The 19,964-nt window shown below is 39.7% G+C and overlaps 1 protein-coding gene across 11 annotated transcripts in view; it reads left to right on the top strand.

Annotated features, from left to right (window-relative positions):
- The window catches only part of LOC145714947 (eukaryotic translation initiation factor 1A, X-chromosomal), a 795,969-nt gene that overhangs the window by 83,779 nt on the left and 692,226 nt on the right, over positions 1 to 19,964 (top strand). For 9 of the 11 annotated variants that reach the window (XR_014137081.1, XR_014137080.1, XR_014137079.1 and 6 more), the window contains one exon: positions 2,411 to 2,489. The exons of the other annotated variants lie outside the window; for them this stretch is intronic. The gene's annotated coding sequence lies outside the window, so the exon portion shown is untranslated. The remainder of the gene's footprint in view (positions 1 to 2,410; positions 2,490 to 19,964) is intronic. 11 annotated transcript variants of the gene reach the window in all.

Here is a 19,964-nt window from a genome sequence, read left to right as displayed (position 1 = left end):
GACACAGATATTATTACATTTCATTGAATCACTTAGTTAGTTAGTTAGTTAGTTAGTTAGTTAGTTAGTTCTCTAATTCTCTAACGCTCCCTTCATGGTCTAGTACTTTTTTAGCTCTATTTTCCTCAGCTTCATCTTTTTCCCTAATTTATCTTATACTTCACTTAATCTCCCCTCTGCCCCTTCAATCCTCACTCTCACTGTATCTAGTTAATTTTTCACCTCATTTACAGCATTTTTAAATTCTTCATGACTGTTTCTTAGTTCCTTGGTCTCTGCAGTAATAGATTCTCTGCTGTCTTCTGTGCCTTTTTCAAGTCCAGCAATGAATCTTGTGACTGTTATTCTAAACTATTGATTAGATATATTGTTTTTATCTGTTTTGATCAATTCTTTAGCTGTCATATCTCCCTGGAATTTCTTTGAGGAGAATTCTTCCATTTCATCATTTTGGCTAGTTTTCTGCCTCTAATGTGTTTTAGCAGCTTGTTATGTGTCTTGCACCCTTGAGCACTAACTATTATATTAAAAAGGGGTCATACACTGTCCAGGGCCTGGCCCTTCAGGAGGTGTTTTGGGGTGTGCTATTTGCTCTCTGTTGTTGTGACTCTGGTTGCTTTGTCTCCCTATGCAGAATGAAGGTTTGGACCCTACATCAGGTGTGCTTTGACTTCTTCACTGAAGTAGCCCTGGGGGGAAAAGGAGGCAGAAAGGGGACAGTGATGGTGGAAGAGGTCTTGTCCCATACAAAGCAATGACAGGGGCAGAGGAAAAGGAAAGAAAATAAAATTGACTAGGCAGAGAACTATATGGCCTATCTAGGGACCATAAAGAGGAAAATAAAAAAGAAGGAGATAAAACAGGCGTAAAGAGAACAGATTAAATATGTTTGCATAAACAAGCCAATAACCAGAATAACCAGACCAGAGAAGGGAAGAAATAAGAAGAAGAAAGGAAGAAAAAACATATACATATATATACATGTATATGTGTGTGTGTGTGTGTGTGTGTGTGTGTGTGTGTGTGTGTATGCATATGTGTGTGTCTGTGTGTGTGTGTGTGTGTGTGTATATATATATATATATATATATATATATATATATATATGTATGTATATTTATGTGTGTGTGTATATATATATATATATATATACATAAAATAAGAATTGTCCAAAAATTAAATCAGAAAATGCAAAACCATTGGGTGCCATGAACCAGTGCTAGTCTGGGGAAGCGACTGTCTGGCTCAGTCAGTGTCAATCTTGCTCTGTTACATATGCAGTTACCAGGTGCAGAGGGGCCTGATTTGGGGTAAGTGGGTTCTGCCTCCACTGTGGCCCTTTGTCCCTTCCATGAAGCCCCACTTTGTTGGTGACAGGGAGAAAAGTGGTGACACCCATCCCCTCTCTGGACCAGGTATCCCAAACCACTGTGATCATGGTGTACTCAACGTGCTGCACAGACATGAGTGGACCATTATTTTTTTTTATTTTTTATTTTTTGCTCCAATCTCCTGCGCATCCCAGACCCTTGACCGGGATTCAAACCCCGATGTCTTAAAGGATCCTGCTCAGTGATCTGGTTCCTGACAGTGCCCTGTGGGCATGAATGAGGTTGTTTGTCCCGCTCTACTGACTCCTCTGCCTCCTGGGTGTTTGGCTGGGATTCAAACCCTGATGTCTTAAAGCATCCTCCTCTGTGCTCCCCAGTAATGGGGAGGTGCTGCTCTGCCCTGCTGATAAGGGGCCTCTGGCCAGCGGGTGCAGGCAGGGATCTTTGTCCTTGCAATGGCTGTAGACCTTCTTTCCATAGCATTCAGGGAGGAGACGGCTTTCTCTGACTAGGGACTGCACCTCTCAGCTACTTACTGAGCCCAGGGCTGGCTCCCTGGGTGCACAAACAGGGCAACCAGCCCCAGTGTGGAGAAAGCCCGCAGTTAGAAATTTGATTTTTTCTGTTTTTGTCTGATTCCCATTTGGGGTTTTCTCTTGTCCAAATTCAATCCTACATTTCCACAGCCTCTGTTTCTCTTCCCTTTGTGTCTCCACAGAACGGGATCCTTCCCCTCCGTGCCTACACCACCTCTTTTTTCTCCCAGTTCACAATCACACACCTATGGCCCGCCAGGGTGTCCCTGTGGGAATGTCTCTCTCACTCTGTAGTCCAGGCTCTTGGAATTCAAAGATTCAAAGTCCTCTGGCCTCAACACTGGTGTGTTTAAGGAATGAAGGAATTTTAGGTCCCCCTACTTCTCCGCCACAAACACTTTATTTTGGATAGCATATCATGTGCCTTATATATGCCTAGTTAATGTTTATTGCTCTTTTCTTTTGTCTTGGGAAGAGGTTTCCTAGATTGGAGATTTTGTTTTTAATTATGTTCCTCTATTATGTGTTATGTTTAACCTGCAGACTAAATGAAAAGGAACAGAAGATGAGAGAAGAGTAAGCTTGCAAAATGAAATAAGAGACGGTAATGGTCTAGTTCAAGGTAGGTGAGTAAAGTCCCTTATTTCAGTAAGAGTGCTTAGAGATTTCAGGTTGAAAATAAAATCAGTTACTTTGAACATAATTTAAAACCATAGAGCAGCAAATTAGGAGCAGCTCCAACACTGCTTTTCAGCTGTTTCTACTTCTCCCATTCTCTGCCTAAACCCAAATATTTTGTAATAACGACATCTGCCATAAATCTGGTGACTTCCAGGTTTGCTTTTCTGGAGACTTGAGGCTAGAGCTTATTTTGAAATTGAGAAAAGAAGAAATGGTAGTGAGCACTGGGGTTGGAAATGGTTAAACAGCACTGGAGTTAACAGTTAGTAGAAGGATGAACTGTTTAATTTTTAAAGCTGAATCTCAACCAGAGTAGCACAAATGAACTGTATTTTGTTATTCAGATGTTCTGGGGGCACAGACTATGTGAAAATAAACAAGTGTACTTATCATACCTAACTCCTGCTCTGTGACTGTTTTCTTTAGCTTTACACTTTATTATTATTTTTTAATGTTTATTTATTTATTTTGAAAGAGAGAGAGAGAGAAAGAGCACATGTCGGGGAGGGGCAGAGAGAGAGGGGTGAAAGAAATCCCAAGCAGGCTATGAATGAAGTCATATGATATTTGTCTTTCTCTGACAGACTAATTTCACTTAGCATAATACCCTCTAGTTCCATCCATGTAGTTGCAAACGGCAAGATTTCATTCTTTTCCATTGCCGAGTAATACTCCATTGAATATATATACCACATCTTCTGTATCCATTCATCTGTCAATGGACATTTATGCTCTTTCCACACTTTGGCTATTGTTGACAGCACTGCTATGAACATTGGGGTGCATGTGCCCCTTTGAACCAGCACACCTGTATCCCTTGGATAAATACCTAGTAGTGCACTGGTGCTGGGTCATAGGGTGGTTCTATTTTTAATTTTTTCCAGACTGGCTGCACGAGTTTGCATTACTATCAGCAGTACAAAAGAGATCCTCTTTCTCCACATCCTCACCATCATCTATTGTTGCCTAAGTTGTTAATGTTAGCCATTCTGACAGGTGTGACATGGTATCTCATTGTGGTTTTGATTTGTATTTCCCTGATGATGAGTGATGTTGAGTATTTTTTCAACCACAATCGGTTGTCTTCTTTGGAGAAGGGTCTATTCACGTCTTTTGCTCATTTCTTCACTGGATAATTTCTTCACTGGATAAATGTTGAGTTTGATAAGTTCTTTATAGATTTTGGGTACTAACCCTTTATCCCATATGTCATGTGCCAAATATCTTCTCCCATTCCATCAGTTGCCTTTTAGTGTTTTTTTTTTTTTTTATTGTTTCTTTTGCTATGCAGAAGCTTTTTATTTTGATGAGGTCCCATTAGTTCATTTTTGCCTTTGTTTCCCTTGCCTTTGGAGAGGTGTTGAGTAAGAAGTTGCTGCAGCCAAGGTCAAAGAGGTTTTTACCTACTTTCTCCTTGAGGATTTTGATGGCTTCCTGTCTTACATCTATTTTGGTCTTTCATCAATTTTGATTTTATCTTTATGTATGGTGTCAGAAAGTGGTCCAGGCTCATTTTTCTGCATGTCACTCTCCAGTTTTCCCAGCACCACTTGGTGAAGAGAGTGTCTTTTTTCCATTGGATTTCTCTCCTTCTTTGTCCAAGATTAGTTGGCCATAAGATTGGGTCCACTTCTGAGGTCTGTATTCTGTTCCATTGTTCTCGGCTCAGTTTTTGTGCCAGTATCATACAATCTTGATGATTACAGCTTTGTAAGGCTCTTGAAGCCCGGGATTGTGATGCCTTCAGCTTTGGTTTTCTTTTTCAATATTCTTTGGATATTTGGGGCCTTTTCTGGTTCCATACAAATTTTAGGATTGTTTATTGTAGTTCTATGAAGAACGCTGGTGCTATTTTGATAGGGATTGCGTTGAATTATAGATTGCTTTGGGTTTTATTGACATTTTAACAATATTTGTTCTTCCTATTCAGGAGCATGGAATATTTTTCCATATTTTTGTGTGTGTGTTTTTCAATTTCTTTCATGAGCTTTCTATAGTTTTCAGCGTATAGACTTTTTCACCTCTTTGGTTAGATTTATTCCTAGGTATTCGGTTTCTGGTGCAATTATAAATGGTATCGATTCCTTGATTTCTCTTTGTGTTGCTTCATTGTTGGTGTATACGAACGCAACCAATTTCTGTGCATTGATTTTATATCCTGTGCATTGATTTTATATCCTGTGACTTTGCTGAATTCATGGATAGTACTAGAAGTTTTTTGGTGGGATCTTTTGGGTTTTCCTTATAAGGTATCATGTCATGTGCAAAGAGTGAAAGTTTAACTTCCTCCTGGCCAGTTTGGATGCTTTTATTCCTTTGTGTTGTCTGATTGCTGAGGCTATGACTTTCAATTCTATTTTGAATAACAGTGGAGAGAATGGACATCCCTGTTTTGTTCCTGACCTTAGGGGGAAAGCCCATCCATTGAGGATGATATTAGCAGTGGATCTTTCATATATGCTTTTATCTTGAGGTAAAAGATCAGATCTTGAGGTCTGATCATTCTATACCTACTTTATTGAGGGTTCTTATCAAGAAAGGATGCTCTACTTTGTCAAATGCTTTCTCTGCATCTGTGGAGAGCATCATGTGGTTCTTGTCCTTTCTTTTATTGATGCGATGAATCACATTGATTGTTTTGCAGATGTTGAACCAGCCCTGCATTCCAGGTTTAAATCCCACTTGGTTGTGGTGAATAATTCTTCTAATGTACTGTTGGATCCAGTTGGCTAAATCTTGTTGAGGATTTCTGCATCCATGGTCATCAGGGAAATTGGTCTGTTGTTCTCCTCTATAGTGAGGTCTTTGTCTGGTTTTGGAATCAAGGCAATACTGTCTCCATAGTATGAATTTGGAAGTTTTCCCTCCATTTCTATTTTTTGGAACAGCTTCAAAAGAATAGGTGTTAATTCTTCCTTAATGTTTGGTAGAATTCCCCTGAAAGCCATCTGGCCCTCGACTCTTGTGTTTTGGGGCATTTTTTATTACTAATTCAATTTCTTTAGTGGTTATGGGTCTGTTCAAATTTTCTATTTCTTCCTATTTCAATTTTGGTAGGTTATACATTTCTAGGAATTTGTCCATTGTTTTGAGATTGCCCATTTTATTTGCGTATAATTGCTCATAATATTCTCTTATTATTGTTTGTATTTCAGCTGTGTTGGTTGTGATCTCTCCTCTTTCATTCTTGATTTTATTTGGGTCCCTTCCTTTTTCTTTTTGATCAAACTGGTTAGGTGTTTATCAATTTTGTTAATTCTTTCAAAGAACCAGCTTCTGGTTTCACTGATCTATTCTACTGTTCTTTCAGTTTCCATAGCATTGATGTCTGCTCTAATCTTTCTTATTTCCTGTCTTCTGCTTGTGTGGGGGATTTAGTTGCTGTTCTTCTTCCAACTCCATAAGGTGTAAGGTTACATTTTGTATCCGAGACCTTTCTTCTTTATGAAGGCCTGGATTGCTGTATACTTCCCTCTTATGACTGCCTTTGCTATGTCCAGAGGTTAGGGGCTGTGATGTTATCATTTTTATTGGCTTCCGTGTACTTTTTAATTTCCTCTTTAACTTCTTGATTACCCATTCATCCTTTAGTAGGATGTTCTTTATTCTCCAAGTATTTGTTGTCTTTCCATATTTTTTCTTATCGTTGATTTCAAGTGTCATGGTGTTGTGGTCTGAAAATATACACGGCATGATCTTGATCTTTTTGTACTTCTTGAGGGCTGATTTGTGTCCCAATATGTGGTCTGTTCTGGAGAATGTTCCATGTCCACTGGAGGAGAATGTGTATTCCGTTGCTTTAGGATGAAATGTTCTGCATATATCTGTTAAGTGTTTCTGGTCCAAGGTGTCATTCAAAGCCAGTTTCCTTACAGATTTTCTGTTTAGATGATCTCTCCATTGCTGTAAGAGGGTGTTGAAGTCCCCTACTATTATGGTATACTATCAATGAGTGTCTTTATGTTTTTGATTAATTGATTAATTGATATGTAGGTTCTTCCACATTTGGAGCATAAGTGTTTACAATTGTTAGGTCTTCTTGGTGGATAGACCCCCTAATTATGATATGATGCCCTTCTTCATTTCTTGTTACAGTCTTTATTTCAAAGTCTAGATTGTCTGATATAAGTATGGCTACTCCAGCTTTCTTTTGTCAAACATTAGCATGATAGATGAGTCTCCATCCCCTCATTTTCAATCTGAAGGTGTCTTTAGGTCTAAAGTGGGTCTCTTGTAAACAGCATCTATGCTGCTGTGGATCTTCTTTTCTTACCCATTCTTTTCTTACCCATTGTCTTTTGATTGGAGCATTTAGTCCATTGACATTTTGAGTGAGTACTGAAAGATATGAATTTATTGCCATTATGTTGCTTGTAGAGTTGGCATTTCTGGTGGTGTTCTCTGTTCCTTTGTAGTCTTTGCTGCTTTTGGTCTTTTTTTTCCTTTTTTCCATCTTTTCACTCCTTAGAAAGACCCCTTAAAATTTCTTGCACTGCTGGTTTAGTGGTCACAAAATCCTTTAATTTTTGTGTGTCTGGGAAACTTTTTATTGCTCTTCTATTTTAAACGACAGCCTTGCTGGATAAAGAATTTTTGGCTGCATATTTTTCTGGTTCAGCACATTGAATGTATCCTGCCTCTCCTTTCTGGCCTGCCAAATTTCTGTGGATAGGTCTGCTGTGAACTTGGTCTGACTTCCCTTGTATGTCAAGGACTTTTATTCCCCTTTACTGCTTTCATGGTTGTTTCCTTGCCAGAGTATTTTGTGAATTTGGTTATGTTAGGCTTTGTTGATGGTCAGTTTTTGTTGAATCTAATGGGAGTTCTCTGTGCTTCCTGAATTTTGATGTCTGTGTCTTTCCCCAGGTTAAGGAAGTTTTCCACTATGACTTGCTCACATAAACCTTCTACCCCCTTTTCTCTCTTCATCTTCTGGGAATCCTAGGATTCTTATGTTCTTCCTTTTTAATGAGTCACTGAGTTCTCTTATTCTTATATCATGCTCTTTTGCCTTAGTCTCCCTCTTTTTTTCTGCTTCATTGTTCTCCATAAATTTCTTCTCTGTATAGCTGACTTGCTGCTCTGCTTTATTCATCTTTGCCCCTGTGGCATCCATTCAAGACTGCAGCTCAGTTAGAGCATTTTTTTTTTTAATTTCATCCTGATTAGCTTTTACTTCTTTTATCTCCACAGAAAGGAATTCTAATCTATTCAACCCCCACTAGTATTCTTTTCATTATGATTCTAAATTCTGTTCAGTCATCTTGCTTGTATGTATGTTGCTGAAATCACTGGCTGTCATTTTTTTCCTGTTCTTTCTTTGGGGTGAATTTCTCTCTTTTGTCTTTTTGAAGGAAGAAAAGGAATTAATAAAGTTCCAAAAATAAAAATTAACCAATTTTTAAAAAACCTAAAAAATCGAATAAAGGATACTAGATCCTACGTGTGTTTTCGTCTGTTTGTTGAAAGACACTTGAGAGATTAAAAAGGGAAGATAAGAAAAGAAAAAAAGGTGGGAGGGGCGGGGGGAAGGAGACGTTTGAAAAATTTAAAAATGCATAGAATAAAATAGGTTAAATGAAATGATTGAAGTAAAATACAATATAAAAATTCACAAAAAAGTAAAAATGTAGCAGAAAAAATTAAAGAAAAATCATTTTAACAAAAACGGAATATAAAAATAATTTTTTTCTCTTTCTGTATTCAAGAATAAGAAAAGAAAATGAAAAGAAAAAAAAATGAATAGGTGGACCAGTGAACAGAATCAAATATGATTGGAATTACATTCGGTTTCCCCTAGAAGTCAAACCATGAACCACTTTATAGTCTGTAAACTAAGCAAGCGAGAGACTGGTGGTGTTCCTCAAGAGCTTGGTTGGCGTGGTTGGGCAGGGCTTAGTGTGACGGTTTGTTCTCCACTAGACGGTGCTGCTTAGCTTACTGGGGTGGATTGTTGTGGCATGTATAGGCATGTATGCGCAATGTGTGGGAGGAGTGAAAATGGCCTCACCCAGCTACCCAGTCTCTAGTATCAAAACTCTGTGCTCTCCCCAACTGGCAATCATGCACCCCTCCTTTGTCTCCAGTTTCCATCCATTCCCCACTTCTACACTTTCCATGACCACGCGGTCATGCTGTCAAGCAGCACCTCCCTCCTGAGTTGTATCTCAGATGGGGATGTTTCCCCATTCTCACTTCTGAGGGCCTGTGGCTTTGACCTGTTTGGACTCTCTGTGGAGGGTCTCGCTGAGCAATGGTGGGCGCCCCTCTGCCCCCAGGAATGTTTGGGAGACTGTGCTGCTGCTGATGCCCAGATACTGCAGCTGGGCACCAGCCCGTCCCAGAAGAAGTTCTGTGATCATTGTAGCAGCAGCAGCATTTCAGGGATTGTGGCAGATCATAGCACACATCTGGCACCAGGCTTCACCCTTAAAGTCCTTGCTCCAGTACCAGTGAATGTGGCCATTCTCTGAGATCCACTGGGACCTTTACCTGTGGGGGGGCCTCTATGAAATGTCCTCCCAACAGGGAAATGCCTTTCCCCCTGTGGCCTCTCAGGGCTCCACTCTCTGCTCCCAGGGATTCGCCTTTCCCACCAGAGCTCCGTCAGGTATTGAGCTGTGGAGGTTCAGACTCTGTGCTCCCCCTGTTTACAGAGTCCTAGTGGAAATTAAACCCTCTCCTTTCTCTTTTCTCCCCTTTTTTGTTCAGTCCCTGTGGCTGTGTCCACTCTTCCTTTTTTTTGTCCTGCTGCTTTTGGAGGGCGGTACTTTTACCATACTCCCCCGTCCCCCCATCTCCACCCTCTCTCCTCAAGCAAAATCAGCTCCCTGCACTCCGCGGCTTCTCTCCCTCCCAGTTCACCTCTCCATGCCACGTACCTGCTGAGTTTTGTGGTTCAGGTTGTGCAGATTGATGTGTTAATCCTCAAGTCAGTTTTCTAGATGTGCAGGATGGTTTAGTGTTGATCTGACTGCATTTTGGGTACGAGAGAAGCAAAAAAACTTCCATGCTGTCCCACCATCTTGGTCTTTCCCCCAGTCTTCGTTTTAAGGTCAGTTTTGTTTGATATAATTATTGCTATCCAAGCTTTCTCTTGACATCCGTCTATATGATAAATATTTCTCCACCCCTCACTCTCAGTCTGCAGATGTCTTTATGTCTGAAGTATGTCTCTAGTAGGCAACAGGTAGGTTAGTCTTATTATTTTTTAATACATTTTGTCATGTTGTATCTTTTGATTGTAGTATTTAGTCAATTTACATTCAAGGAAATCATTGAGAGATATTTAATTATTGCTGTTTTGTTATTTGTTTTGTTTGTTTTTTTGGATCTGTTTCTTTCCTTGCAGTCTTCTCTAGTGATGTTTGTTTTCTGTAATGATATGCTTGGATTCTTTACTCTTTTTTTTTTTTTATATCCCTGGGTTTAAAAAAAAATTAGTGTTTAGTTTTGAGAGAAAGAGAGAGAAAGAGAGAGAGAGAGAGAGAGAGAGAGAGAGAGAGAGACTGCATGAGAGGGGAAGAGGCAGAGAAAAAGGGGGGCATAGAATCCTAAACAAGTTCCAGCCTCTGAGCTGTCAGCTCAGAGCATGATGGGCGGCTTGAACGCACAAACTGTGAGATCATAGTCTGAGCCAAAGTCGGCACTTAACCATTTGAGTCACCCAGGCACCCCTTTATTACTGGTTTTTAATTTGTGCTTCCCTTTCGGTTTCTATATAACATCTTCTGCATATAGCAGTGTGTATTAAGTTGATGGTTGCTTAAGTTTGAGCTCACACTTTACTCCTCTTCTCCCCATGTGCTAGGTATATGGTGTCATACTGATATTTACACATATTTATTTTTACTCCCTTTGTGCTTCATGTTACTCATGATCTTGCTTTTACCCTTAAAGACATTACCCTGTGTCTTTTACCCTGTGACGTTTCTTGTAGGGCTCATTGTTGGTCATGAACTCCTTTGGATTTTGCTTGGGAAACTCCTTCTTATCTCTCCTACTATTCTGAATGATAGTCTGGTGGATAAAGTATTTTTGGCTGCTGATTTTTCCCCTTCAGCACTTTGAATATATCATGGCACTCCCTTCTTGTCTGCAAGGTTTCTGCTGAACAACCCACTGAAAACCTTATGGGGTTTCCTTTGTTATGTAACTGTTTTCTTTTGTCTTGCTGCATTTGGAATTCATTTTAGTTACTGTGTGTTTTGGTGTAGACATCATTGGGGGGTGTAGACATGACTTTGTTGGAGGATTTTTGTGTCTCTTTCGTCTGGATGTCTTTTTTTCTTTGCAAACATTAGGGAAATTTTCAGCTATTATTTCTTCAAGTAAATTTTCTGCGTCTTTTCCTCTCTTTTCTTCTTTAGAGCACCTTATAATGCAAATATTAATTACACTTGATGGAATCACTGAGTTCTCTATTTTGTTTTGTATAATTTTTTTCTCTCTCACTTGCTCAGCTTGATTTCTTTTCATTTCTTGTCCTCCTGGGCAATGACTCATTCTATTTCTTCTAGCTTGCTATTTATTTCATCTAGTTTGTTTTTAATTTCAACTTATTGTGTTTTTCATCTCTAAGTGGTTCTTTTTTATTTCTGTGATAAGGGTCTCACCGATGTGTTCCACTTTTCTCTCAGGTCTATCTAGTATCTTTATGACCGTTACTTTAAGTTCTATATCAGGCATATTACTCATATCACTTTCATTTCATTTTTTTTTCTATTATTTTCTTCTATTCTTTCATCTGGGAGATATTTCTCTGTCTCTTTGTTTCGTCTAGTTCTCTGTGTCTGTTTCTGTGTGTTAGGAAAGTCTACTTTTCTTCCTCTTGGAAAGTACTGTGCAGGGCACACACTTAAGGTGGCAGTGGTCCTCTATAGTGGACGTAGAGCTGCTGTGGGGATCTGGGCTGTGCTGAGACCCTTGGAAAATCATGTGCAGGTAGCGTAAGCTGTCAAACAAGTTGTGTGTGCCAGCCTAATGAGGTTTTGAAGTGGTGGGGGTCTGGAGCTGATGGTCAAGAAAGAATTCTTGAGACATCTTTGGTGTAAAAAGTGATTTTATTAAAGCAGAGGGATAGGACCTGTGGGCAGGGAGAGCTGCACTGGGGTTGTGAAGAGTGACTGGTTATATACTATGAAGTTGGGGAAGTAAAGGCAAATGGAGACCTCCAGAAAACTTTAATGTGCTAAAGAGGATCCCTAAGATATCAGAGGTCTTTCTGTTGTCAAGCTAAGGTGGTTTTCCCTCTAGTAAGGCATTAACGTTAGGACTGTAGGGGGTCCCTGGAGGGGTGTTATACTCTGTATTTGCCTGGAACGTTTGTTGATGGGCTGCAGGTTATAGAGAAGTTTAATTTTACCAGTCATTTGCTTCTTGGATTTGTTCTCCACATCAGTATGGAGGGGAGGGTGAAGTTTGAGCTCCAGGTGACTCGAGTCTAGGCTATTGATAAGGTTGCCTTTTTCTTTGAATTTACTAAGACATTTGTAAACTTATGGAGATTCCTGTCCTGCATGACAGTGATCTCTGTCACTTAATCATTTGGTTTTTTTCCTTTCCTTTGTTCTTGGGCAGTCAGGAGTGCCTGAGGAATATCACACATATTCTACTGGGGTGTGGGGGTGAAGTTCTGCTAGCTTGTGCTTTGCCCTCAGCCTGCCTTATGTTTCCTCATCATAACCCCCGTGTACAGTTTTGACCATTAAATCATTAAGGTTGTTGATGTGGAAGGTCTTATCTTTGGTAGCCTCTTCCAGCTGAGTAGGGGTGTAGAGATGTCCCTAGCTATGGGTCAATATTGGTCTGTTGGGGAACTTATAGGGGAGTTACAAAGACTGGAGGCAGCTGAATCCTGTGTGGACATGTGTGAACCTCCATGAATAGAAAGGATTATTTATTGTCTTAAAGGTATTGTAGTGATGGAGTCTTGGCATCAGGCAGAGAGACATGGGAGAAAACAGCAAAACATAATTAGAATGATAAGAAAGAGAAGCCCAAATAAAAGATAGTTGACAAAATCCCCCAGTCTAGATGTGTAATCAATCATTAAAGGAAAGAGAGGGATTGTTAAAAGCGCCAATTTGGGTATTCATGTCAGAAATTTTTGTGGTAATCTGGGAAGTACACACTGCATTTTGTTTCTACAAGACCACAAGTTCCAGCATTTAAAACATCTAATGCCATTCTATTTTGTAGTACTGTCTTATGTATTTATTTTAGTATTTAATAATATAATGTTATTGAGAGTCATAGAAGGCCCTAAGTGTGTAACAGGTGGTATTTAGCCATTATATAGATTCCCTTTTTTTTTTTTTTTTAGTAAGCAATTAGGTAATAAATAAGACACTTTTATGAAACAAGAAAAATGTGGGTTAATGGTTAGAGCAAATTACAAATCCATTGTCTGCCAGTGCTGCCAGTGAGAAGTTTTTTAGACGTCAGGCTTAAAAAATCCTCAGATGGAGTGGTAACAGGCAGCAAGAATCAGATGGGTTTTTCTGGTTTGTAATTCAGATGTCTATGGTGATCCTTTTGAATAAGCATTGTAAGAAGGAACTGTTAGTAGCAATTGGGGAAAGGAGAATGAAAAAGAAAGGTAAAACCATCATAAGAGAAGTTGCAGGTCTTCCACAAGTTAACAGCAATGAGAAGACACACTAGTGTCTTCCTGTGAAGGGGGTCCATATTTTATTGTACATATAGGAGCCTATGAAGAGCGCTCCTCTAACTTCATTTCAGTGGGAATACGTAATATGATGTGGTAAGGGCCCTTCCACTTTGGAGTTAGCTCTCCTGCTGTATTACACTTTCAGCTAGGTCTCCTGGGTTTATATGGGGTGTGTTTTCAGTAACTATCAGATCAGGATTAGGGAGGATATGGTTTGCATATTCACTTAGAGATTTATAAATTAATCTAGCCTCAAGTGAATAATTTAATAAAACACCATAGTCTTTATCTGTTGATGGGTTTGCAGTGAGAAAAGACTTTTTATATACAATTGTTGGGGGAATCCATCCCATTTTTCCAGTTATTTAAATAATCTTATGTCCATAGTATCCTGTTATTATCCCCATAGAAAAACAAGCACAGTGAATGGCCATAGCTGTGTTTCTGTGACAGTTTTCCTGAAGTTTACCTCATGTTGCCTAGTTTAGGAAAACAACATTTAAAGACAGTCAGAACTAGAATTTAACATCCGTAAAGATGTGTTATTGAAACATAGTTTTTTACTCTAATAGCCCTTATTTCCAGAGGTAGCCAAATCGAGACTAATTCGTTTATAAAACAAGTCCAGTTTTAACAAACTGAGCCTAATTATTTACATAAGCTCAGCAAGAATAGTGACTGATCAGGGGTGATTCTGAGGCTCAGTTGGTTAAGCAACCGACTTTGGATCAGATCATGATCTCACGGTTTGTGGGTTCAAGCCCTGTGTCTGTGCTGTCAGTATACAGCCTGCTCGGGATTCTCTCTCTCTGCACCTTCCCCCCCCCCCTCAAAAATAAGCAAATATTTAAAAATTTAAAAAAGAGATCCTATGCCAACTAGTCTTTACTCACACCCACCCCCACCCCGCAAGGTACAGACTTCATAACAAAGCAAAAAAAAAAAAAAAAAAAAAAAAAAAGAATAGTGATTGATCATGTAGATCTCTTGTAATTTGCTTTGCTGGAATCTTTTATAAGGAATCTCCAGACTGAACTTTTAGTAGCCTCTGCAGGCCAAAAGCCAAACCAAGCACTTACATCAGACATGCCTGCAATATGTTTAGATTTGGGTGTATTCCTCTTCAAGAGTTCCCCAAGATATCCTGAGGTTCCTGCATCTGCCAGGAAGTGACATTTTTTACTTACCTGGTAAGGGTTCTGGGAACTCTGTAAGCAAGGTATCAGGCCAACATTTCTAAAGGGCTTTATGGCTCCATGTTTCATTAAGTCAACCTTAGGTCCTTAGTGTGTGTGGTCATATCTGTGTCTATGTATGTCTCTCAGATATGAGATTCCAGCTAAAGCCTTGGTAAATTAATCAGTATTTCTAATGGTGTCCTTTTTACATGGAGAATAGATTCTTAGTGAACCTATGCAAATACGTATGATTGCCATGGAAGAATGTTCACTGAGAGTTTTTGAATTTCAGAAGGCTTAGGTAGAGAGAAAAGTTAAATGCTTCGGTTTGTTTATAAATGAATACACTATCCTATTATTGTGTATCATATGTGTCTTACGTGAAAGTTTCCTTAATGCAGAAGAGCAAACATTAGGGAAAGAGCAATATTTATTACTTTATTTTATTTTATTTTATTTTATTTTATTTTATTTTTATTTTATTTTGTGTATATTTATTTTTGCGAGAGAGAGAGAGAGAGAGAGAGAGAGAGAGAGAGAGAGAGAGAGGAGAGAGAGAGAGAGAGCAGGGGCCGGAGAGAGGCAGAGAGAGAGGGAGATACAGAATTCGAAGCGGGCTCCAGGCTCCGCGCTGTCAGCAGCTGACAGAGTCAGCACAGAGTCCGATGTGGGGGGTCAAACTCATGAACTGTGAGATCATGACCTGAACTGAAGTTGGACGCCTAAGTGACTGAGCCACCCAGGTGCCCCAGACAACAAGCAACATTTTAAAAACAAAAGTCACAAACTACAATCTTCCATAATCTATTTAGTCCCATGTTACTAATTCTTGCTCAGTTTGAATGCAGCTTTTTATTTCTGGAAATTTTTACCCATTTTAGTTATGGGTTTTTCAGGATGTCAAATACCTGTATTTATACCTGTATATAAAAGTCCTTTTTATAAACTTCCTTGAATATGAAACACAGTTTGTTAGAGCATGGGAACAATAACTTTGAATGACAAAAGACTCAAAAATGGACATAGGTAAAGATCTGATGAAAGTTCATTATGATGTAATTGACAAGGAAATTTGGTTATGTCCATGACACATAACACTTTGATAATCAGAATATTAAGTGATGATCTTCTTACCAAAACATATTAAACTTTAGGAATTTTATATATACTTGAACAGTTATACCATTAACTCATGCAATACAACCTAAGTTTTCCCATTATTTGACAGGGCTTCTAGTGTAACATAACATACCAAATAAGCAAGACTTAATTGGTCAAAGACTTCATTTACAATTTAAATCCTGGGAAGTTTGAAAAAATAAATAAATAAAAAATCAATCAATCAATCAATCAATCAATCAATCAATCCTGGGAAGTTTGTTCAAACCTTAGAAAGGTGTAAAGCACATCCTAAACAGGATTATAGATCGTTACAAATCTTAATTACTTAACCACAATGGCAATAAGAGATTCAAAGGCAAATATGTAGGGTTATATAGTTGGTAGCAAAACTTTGCTTCTTTAATACAGGGAAGTTTTAACTAAGTAATGAAAGGCCTGAAAAAGACAAAACATAACCTCTGGTTTTCCTGTCAGACAAAAGAGAAAAAAACCTTTGCAATCATACACAGAGAGAGAGACACACACATACATACATTGTGTATATACATACGTGTGTATATACATACGTGTATATACATACGTGTATATACATACATATAATCAAAAGCATATCAACAATCCAAGGAAACTTTGTCTTTTGAACAGAGAGAAAAGCAGAATTTCAATCTTATACCAGTTTACTTTTAAGATCCCTTCATTTTTACCATAGTTCTTCCTAACCACACATAAAATTTCTTTCGAAAGATTTTCCTTCACGAACCTTCTACAACTTTCCTTTGCATTCAGATTTTCTCCCAAGCCATTTCTATCCAAACGGTCAGCTTCATTTAGGACAAAATTACATTTTTACACGTTCAGCAAAAATGGATTTCCATTCCCTATACTTTTCTGACTCCCCTCCTATATTTTACACATATAGTTGCTTTCCTTATTTCCATCAGTCTTAAGTACTAGCAGAATTTTAACTCTTAAAAACCTTAGTCTCCAGTGAAAATTAACTAGTAATCAGTTGTAAACTGTTATAACAGAATTCTTTAGATGACATATTTATGAACCACTTAAGCACACAGCATGTTTACCAACAGACCTTCAAATATCCTTAGTTTCTCTGCAATAAGAAGGCCAAGCACAAACTTATACTTAGTAATCAATGCTTTAGTACTCCATTTTCTTTGGAAAAGACCTAGATATCCAATGAATTCAATCCCATTTATCATACAAGCAAAATTTTAAAGTTTCAGGTTACCAAAGACTTTGAAAGCTATCTTAATTACCCATGAAAACTTTGAGACACAATTAAACATCATTTTAAGTCATCATTTTGCTAACAAATTGGCAACAGAGGTAATAGCTTATTTAAACTTTAGCTCACTTAGGTACAATAATTTTCATATTTAATGCTGATAACTCTAAGGACAGGTCTGTGTCAAAGCAACAAACTTAAGTTAGCTTGAACTTCTAGTATGTTCCACCTGCATTCTGTTAAAAGACAATTTTTCCCAATTGTCAGTTTTTACCTGGAACACCAGTGGGGAACTGGAAGTGGGTGGTCCAAGGGGGTGCTCTTCACTCCTTGACATAGAGAGTGGGAAGAGGAGCCAATAGTGCCTGAGGCACTGAGGATGGTATAGGAACGACTTATGCAGGCTGCACCCAAGGTGGTGCAGAAACAGGAGGGGGCAGGGAAGGCAGAAAAGGTGAGGTGCCAGTAGGAGGCAGAGAAGGAAACTTTCTGGTTCAGAAGAGCAGATGCCCTGTTTTGTGGGGTTTTTTCCCCCTTTTTTTTCCTCCCCCAAAGTATTAATATGGAGTCCATGTCAGGCCAGAGAAGACAGGGAATTTCACCTAAACAAAGGGAGCTTCGGCAGCTGCTTAGGGGTATTCCTTAAAGTCCCCTTCCTGAGTAGACCAACCCCAGTTGCCTCCAATTATAGCTGTTAACCCAGGAAATGAATGGCAGAGAAGCCCCCACATCTATTAGGAGGAATAGAGAAAAAGAGTCATTGTCCCCTTTGTCCTCTTTGTCAGGATGGCCTGTGTTTCCTCCGGTGACTGAGTTCTATCAGGGGGAGGCCTGTTGAGACATCCAGTATTTTAGGAGGGAGTTTACTAGTCAAACACATTTCTTTGGGCAAACACATTCTGCAAGAGGCCTCTTTTTTTTTTTTTTTTTTTTTGTCCAAGTCTTGATTTAGAGCTGTGAAGGCCTGGACCCAGGCTACCTCTGTCCATTTGCCCTGTTTCCTGCAGAAGACATCTAACTGTTAGATCTTACTAAGGCCATGCAGTGTTACAGGAGATCAGTCCTCTCCTAAATTTTACAAGTCAGATTGTTTCCAGTAGGTTAAAAAAGCATCCCAAAGAGAGTCCTTGAGGACCAAAGAGAAGCTTCCAGCTCCTCCTAGAGAGACAAGTAGAAAGAGAGAAGTAAAGAAGTTCTGTTACCCCTAGAATCCCCCTTCCCAGACTCCTGGGTGATGTCCCACATGCAGGATATGTCAGAGGTTCCTGGTGTCAAAGTGACCAAAGGGGTCCCTCAAATGAGGCCTCTGTGAGCACTGACCAGCTGACTAAGGACCCCTGAGGAGGGATGCTAGCGTACCCCTTCTTCCCCAATGCATGCTAGACTGCAGATGGCTGCCTAGACTATGGACTGAGTGTGCCTTCCTGAGAAAGACCAGAAATCACCATTTTTAACCTATGGAAAACATGGGAAAAGTTTTACAAGGCGTAATTACCTAATTTTGTAATTTAAGTAGTAGTTAGTAGAGAACATTGGCTGAAAACAGTAAAAGACAAATCCATCATGATTTCAGTGACATTGCAACACATACAGTCTGTACAGCCAACTTCCTAGGAATTGTCCCCGGTTGCATTTTAATTCAATTGGGTACTGGTTTTGGCCGGCTGTCAGTGGAGGTCCTGGGGCTAGAAGCGGCCAGACCACAGATGTGGAGTGGATCATGTTAGACCAATGAGGAGGAAACCTCACACAGAGTCTTAAGATTGGCAGCCATCTTGGTGACTTAGGTTGCTTGTCCTGTGCCCGAGACAGACAACTTTGTATAAGGACAGGACTAGAGGGCATCAACTTTCTGGGTCTTACTACCTTTTCAGCCAGGATACTAACTTCTAGCCAAAAGGCAGGCTTTCTCCTCCCTGTAGAGTAGCTTTGGGGTAGAGGATTGCAGCTGAGCAATCAACATGAAAATGTTGCAATAAGACCGTACTCCTCAAAAAGACCCTGAAATGAGAGTAAAAGAGGAAAAGAGAAAGTACTCACCAAGTTTGCACCATGGCTCAGAGTTCAGATGAAAACACTCAAAGCCCCCAACATTCAGATGTCAAATAATGGGGTTTTGCAGCGATGAGGATTTGGAGCTGATGGCCAAAAAAGAATTCTGTACACATCTTTGGTACAAAAGATGATTTTTATTAAAGCATGGGGACAGGACACATGGGCAGAAAGAGCTGTGCACAATGACTAGTTATATATTGTGAAGTTGGGGGAGTAAAAGGCAAAATGGAGGCTTCCAGAAGGACTTTGATGTGCTAAAGAGGACTCCTAAGATATCTGAGGCCTTGCTATTGTCAAGCTAAGGTGATTTTCCCTGTAGTAAAGCATAAACATTAGGACTGTAGGGGGTTCCTGGAGGGATGTTATACTCTGTCTACCTCAAGTATCTGTCAATGGGCTTCCGGCTATAAGGAAATTTAATTTTATTTGCCATTTCGTTCTTGCCTTTGTTCCCCACATCACTATGGAGGGGATGGTGATGTGGGTCTCCAGAAAACTGAGTCTGTAGGTTTCTGGAAATTAGGCTAGTGGTAAGATTGCTTTTATTTTGTCATTTTACTAAGACATGTGCATACTGATGGAGATTGCTGTCCTGCATGACCTTGATCTCTATCAGTTAACCATTTTTTGTTTTCCTTTCCTTTGCTCTTGGGCAGTCAGGAGTGCCTGAGGAATATCATAATGTCATAATACCCAACCAAGGCAAGAGGACCGTGGTGGGGGGGGGGGGGGGGGCGGGGGAGGTCTCAGCTTGCCTTATGGTCCCAAGTCTACTTCCAGAGGGGGTGCATAGTCACTGCAGAGACTGAAGGTAGCCAAGGCCATTCAGCAAAGCACAAAAAGACAGGGTGTGTAGTTTTAAAAAGGTGCACATGTTCTCTGTCAGAGGTGACCAGTTACAGCCACTGCTGGCACTGAAGCCTTGCAGAGCAGGCATTCAAGAGATACTTGGGATACAAAAGTTGAGCTCATGGAGAGGGGCCCTACAGCACTAGGACCGAGGTAGGCCTGGCTGGAGGGGGTGGTGCACAGTGTAAGGAAGTTAGGTATTGAATGCTGGTCCCTAGCTTGTTCCTGCACATAGCTGTTTGTTTGTGATGGGGGCTGGGACAGAAATGGTACCTAGCAGCTCCTATGTTCCTAGTG

This window comes from Panthera onca, chromosome Y (assembly GCF_046562875.1).
Source record: "Panthera onca isolate mPanOnc1 chromosome Y, mPanOnc1 haplotype 2, whole genome shotgun sequence".
NCBI classification, from domain to species: Eukaryota; Metazoa; Chordata; class Mammalia; order Carnivora; family Felidae; genus Panthera; species Panthera onca.
The sequence above is the reverse complement of the archived record's forward strand: the minus strand, read 5'-3'. Positions and strand labels throughout refer to the sequence as shown.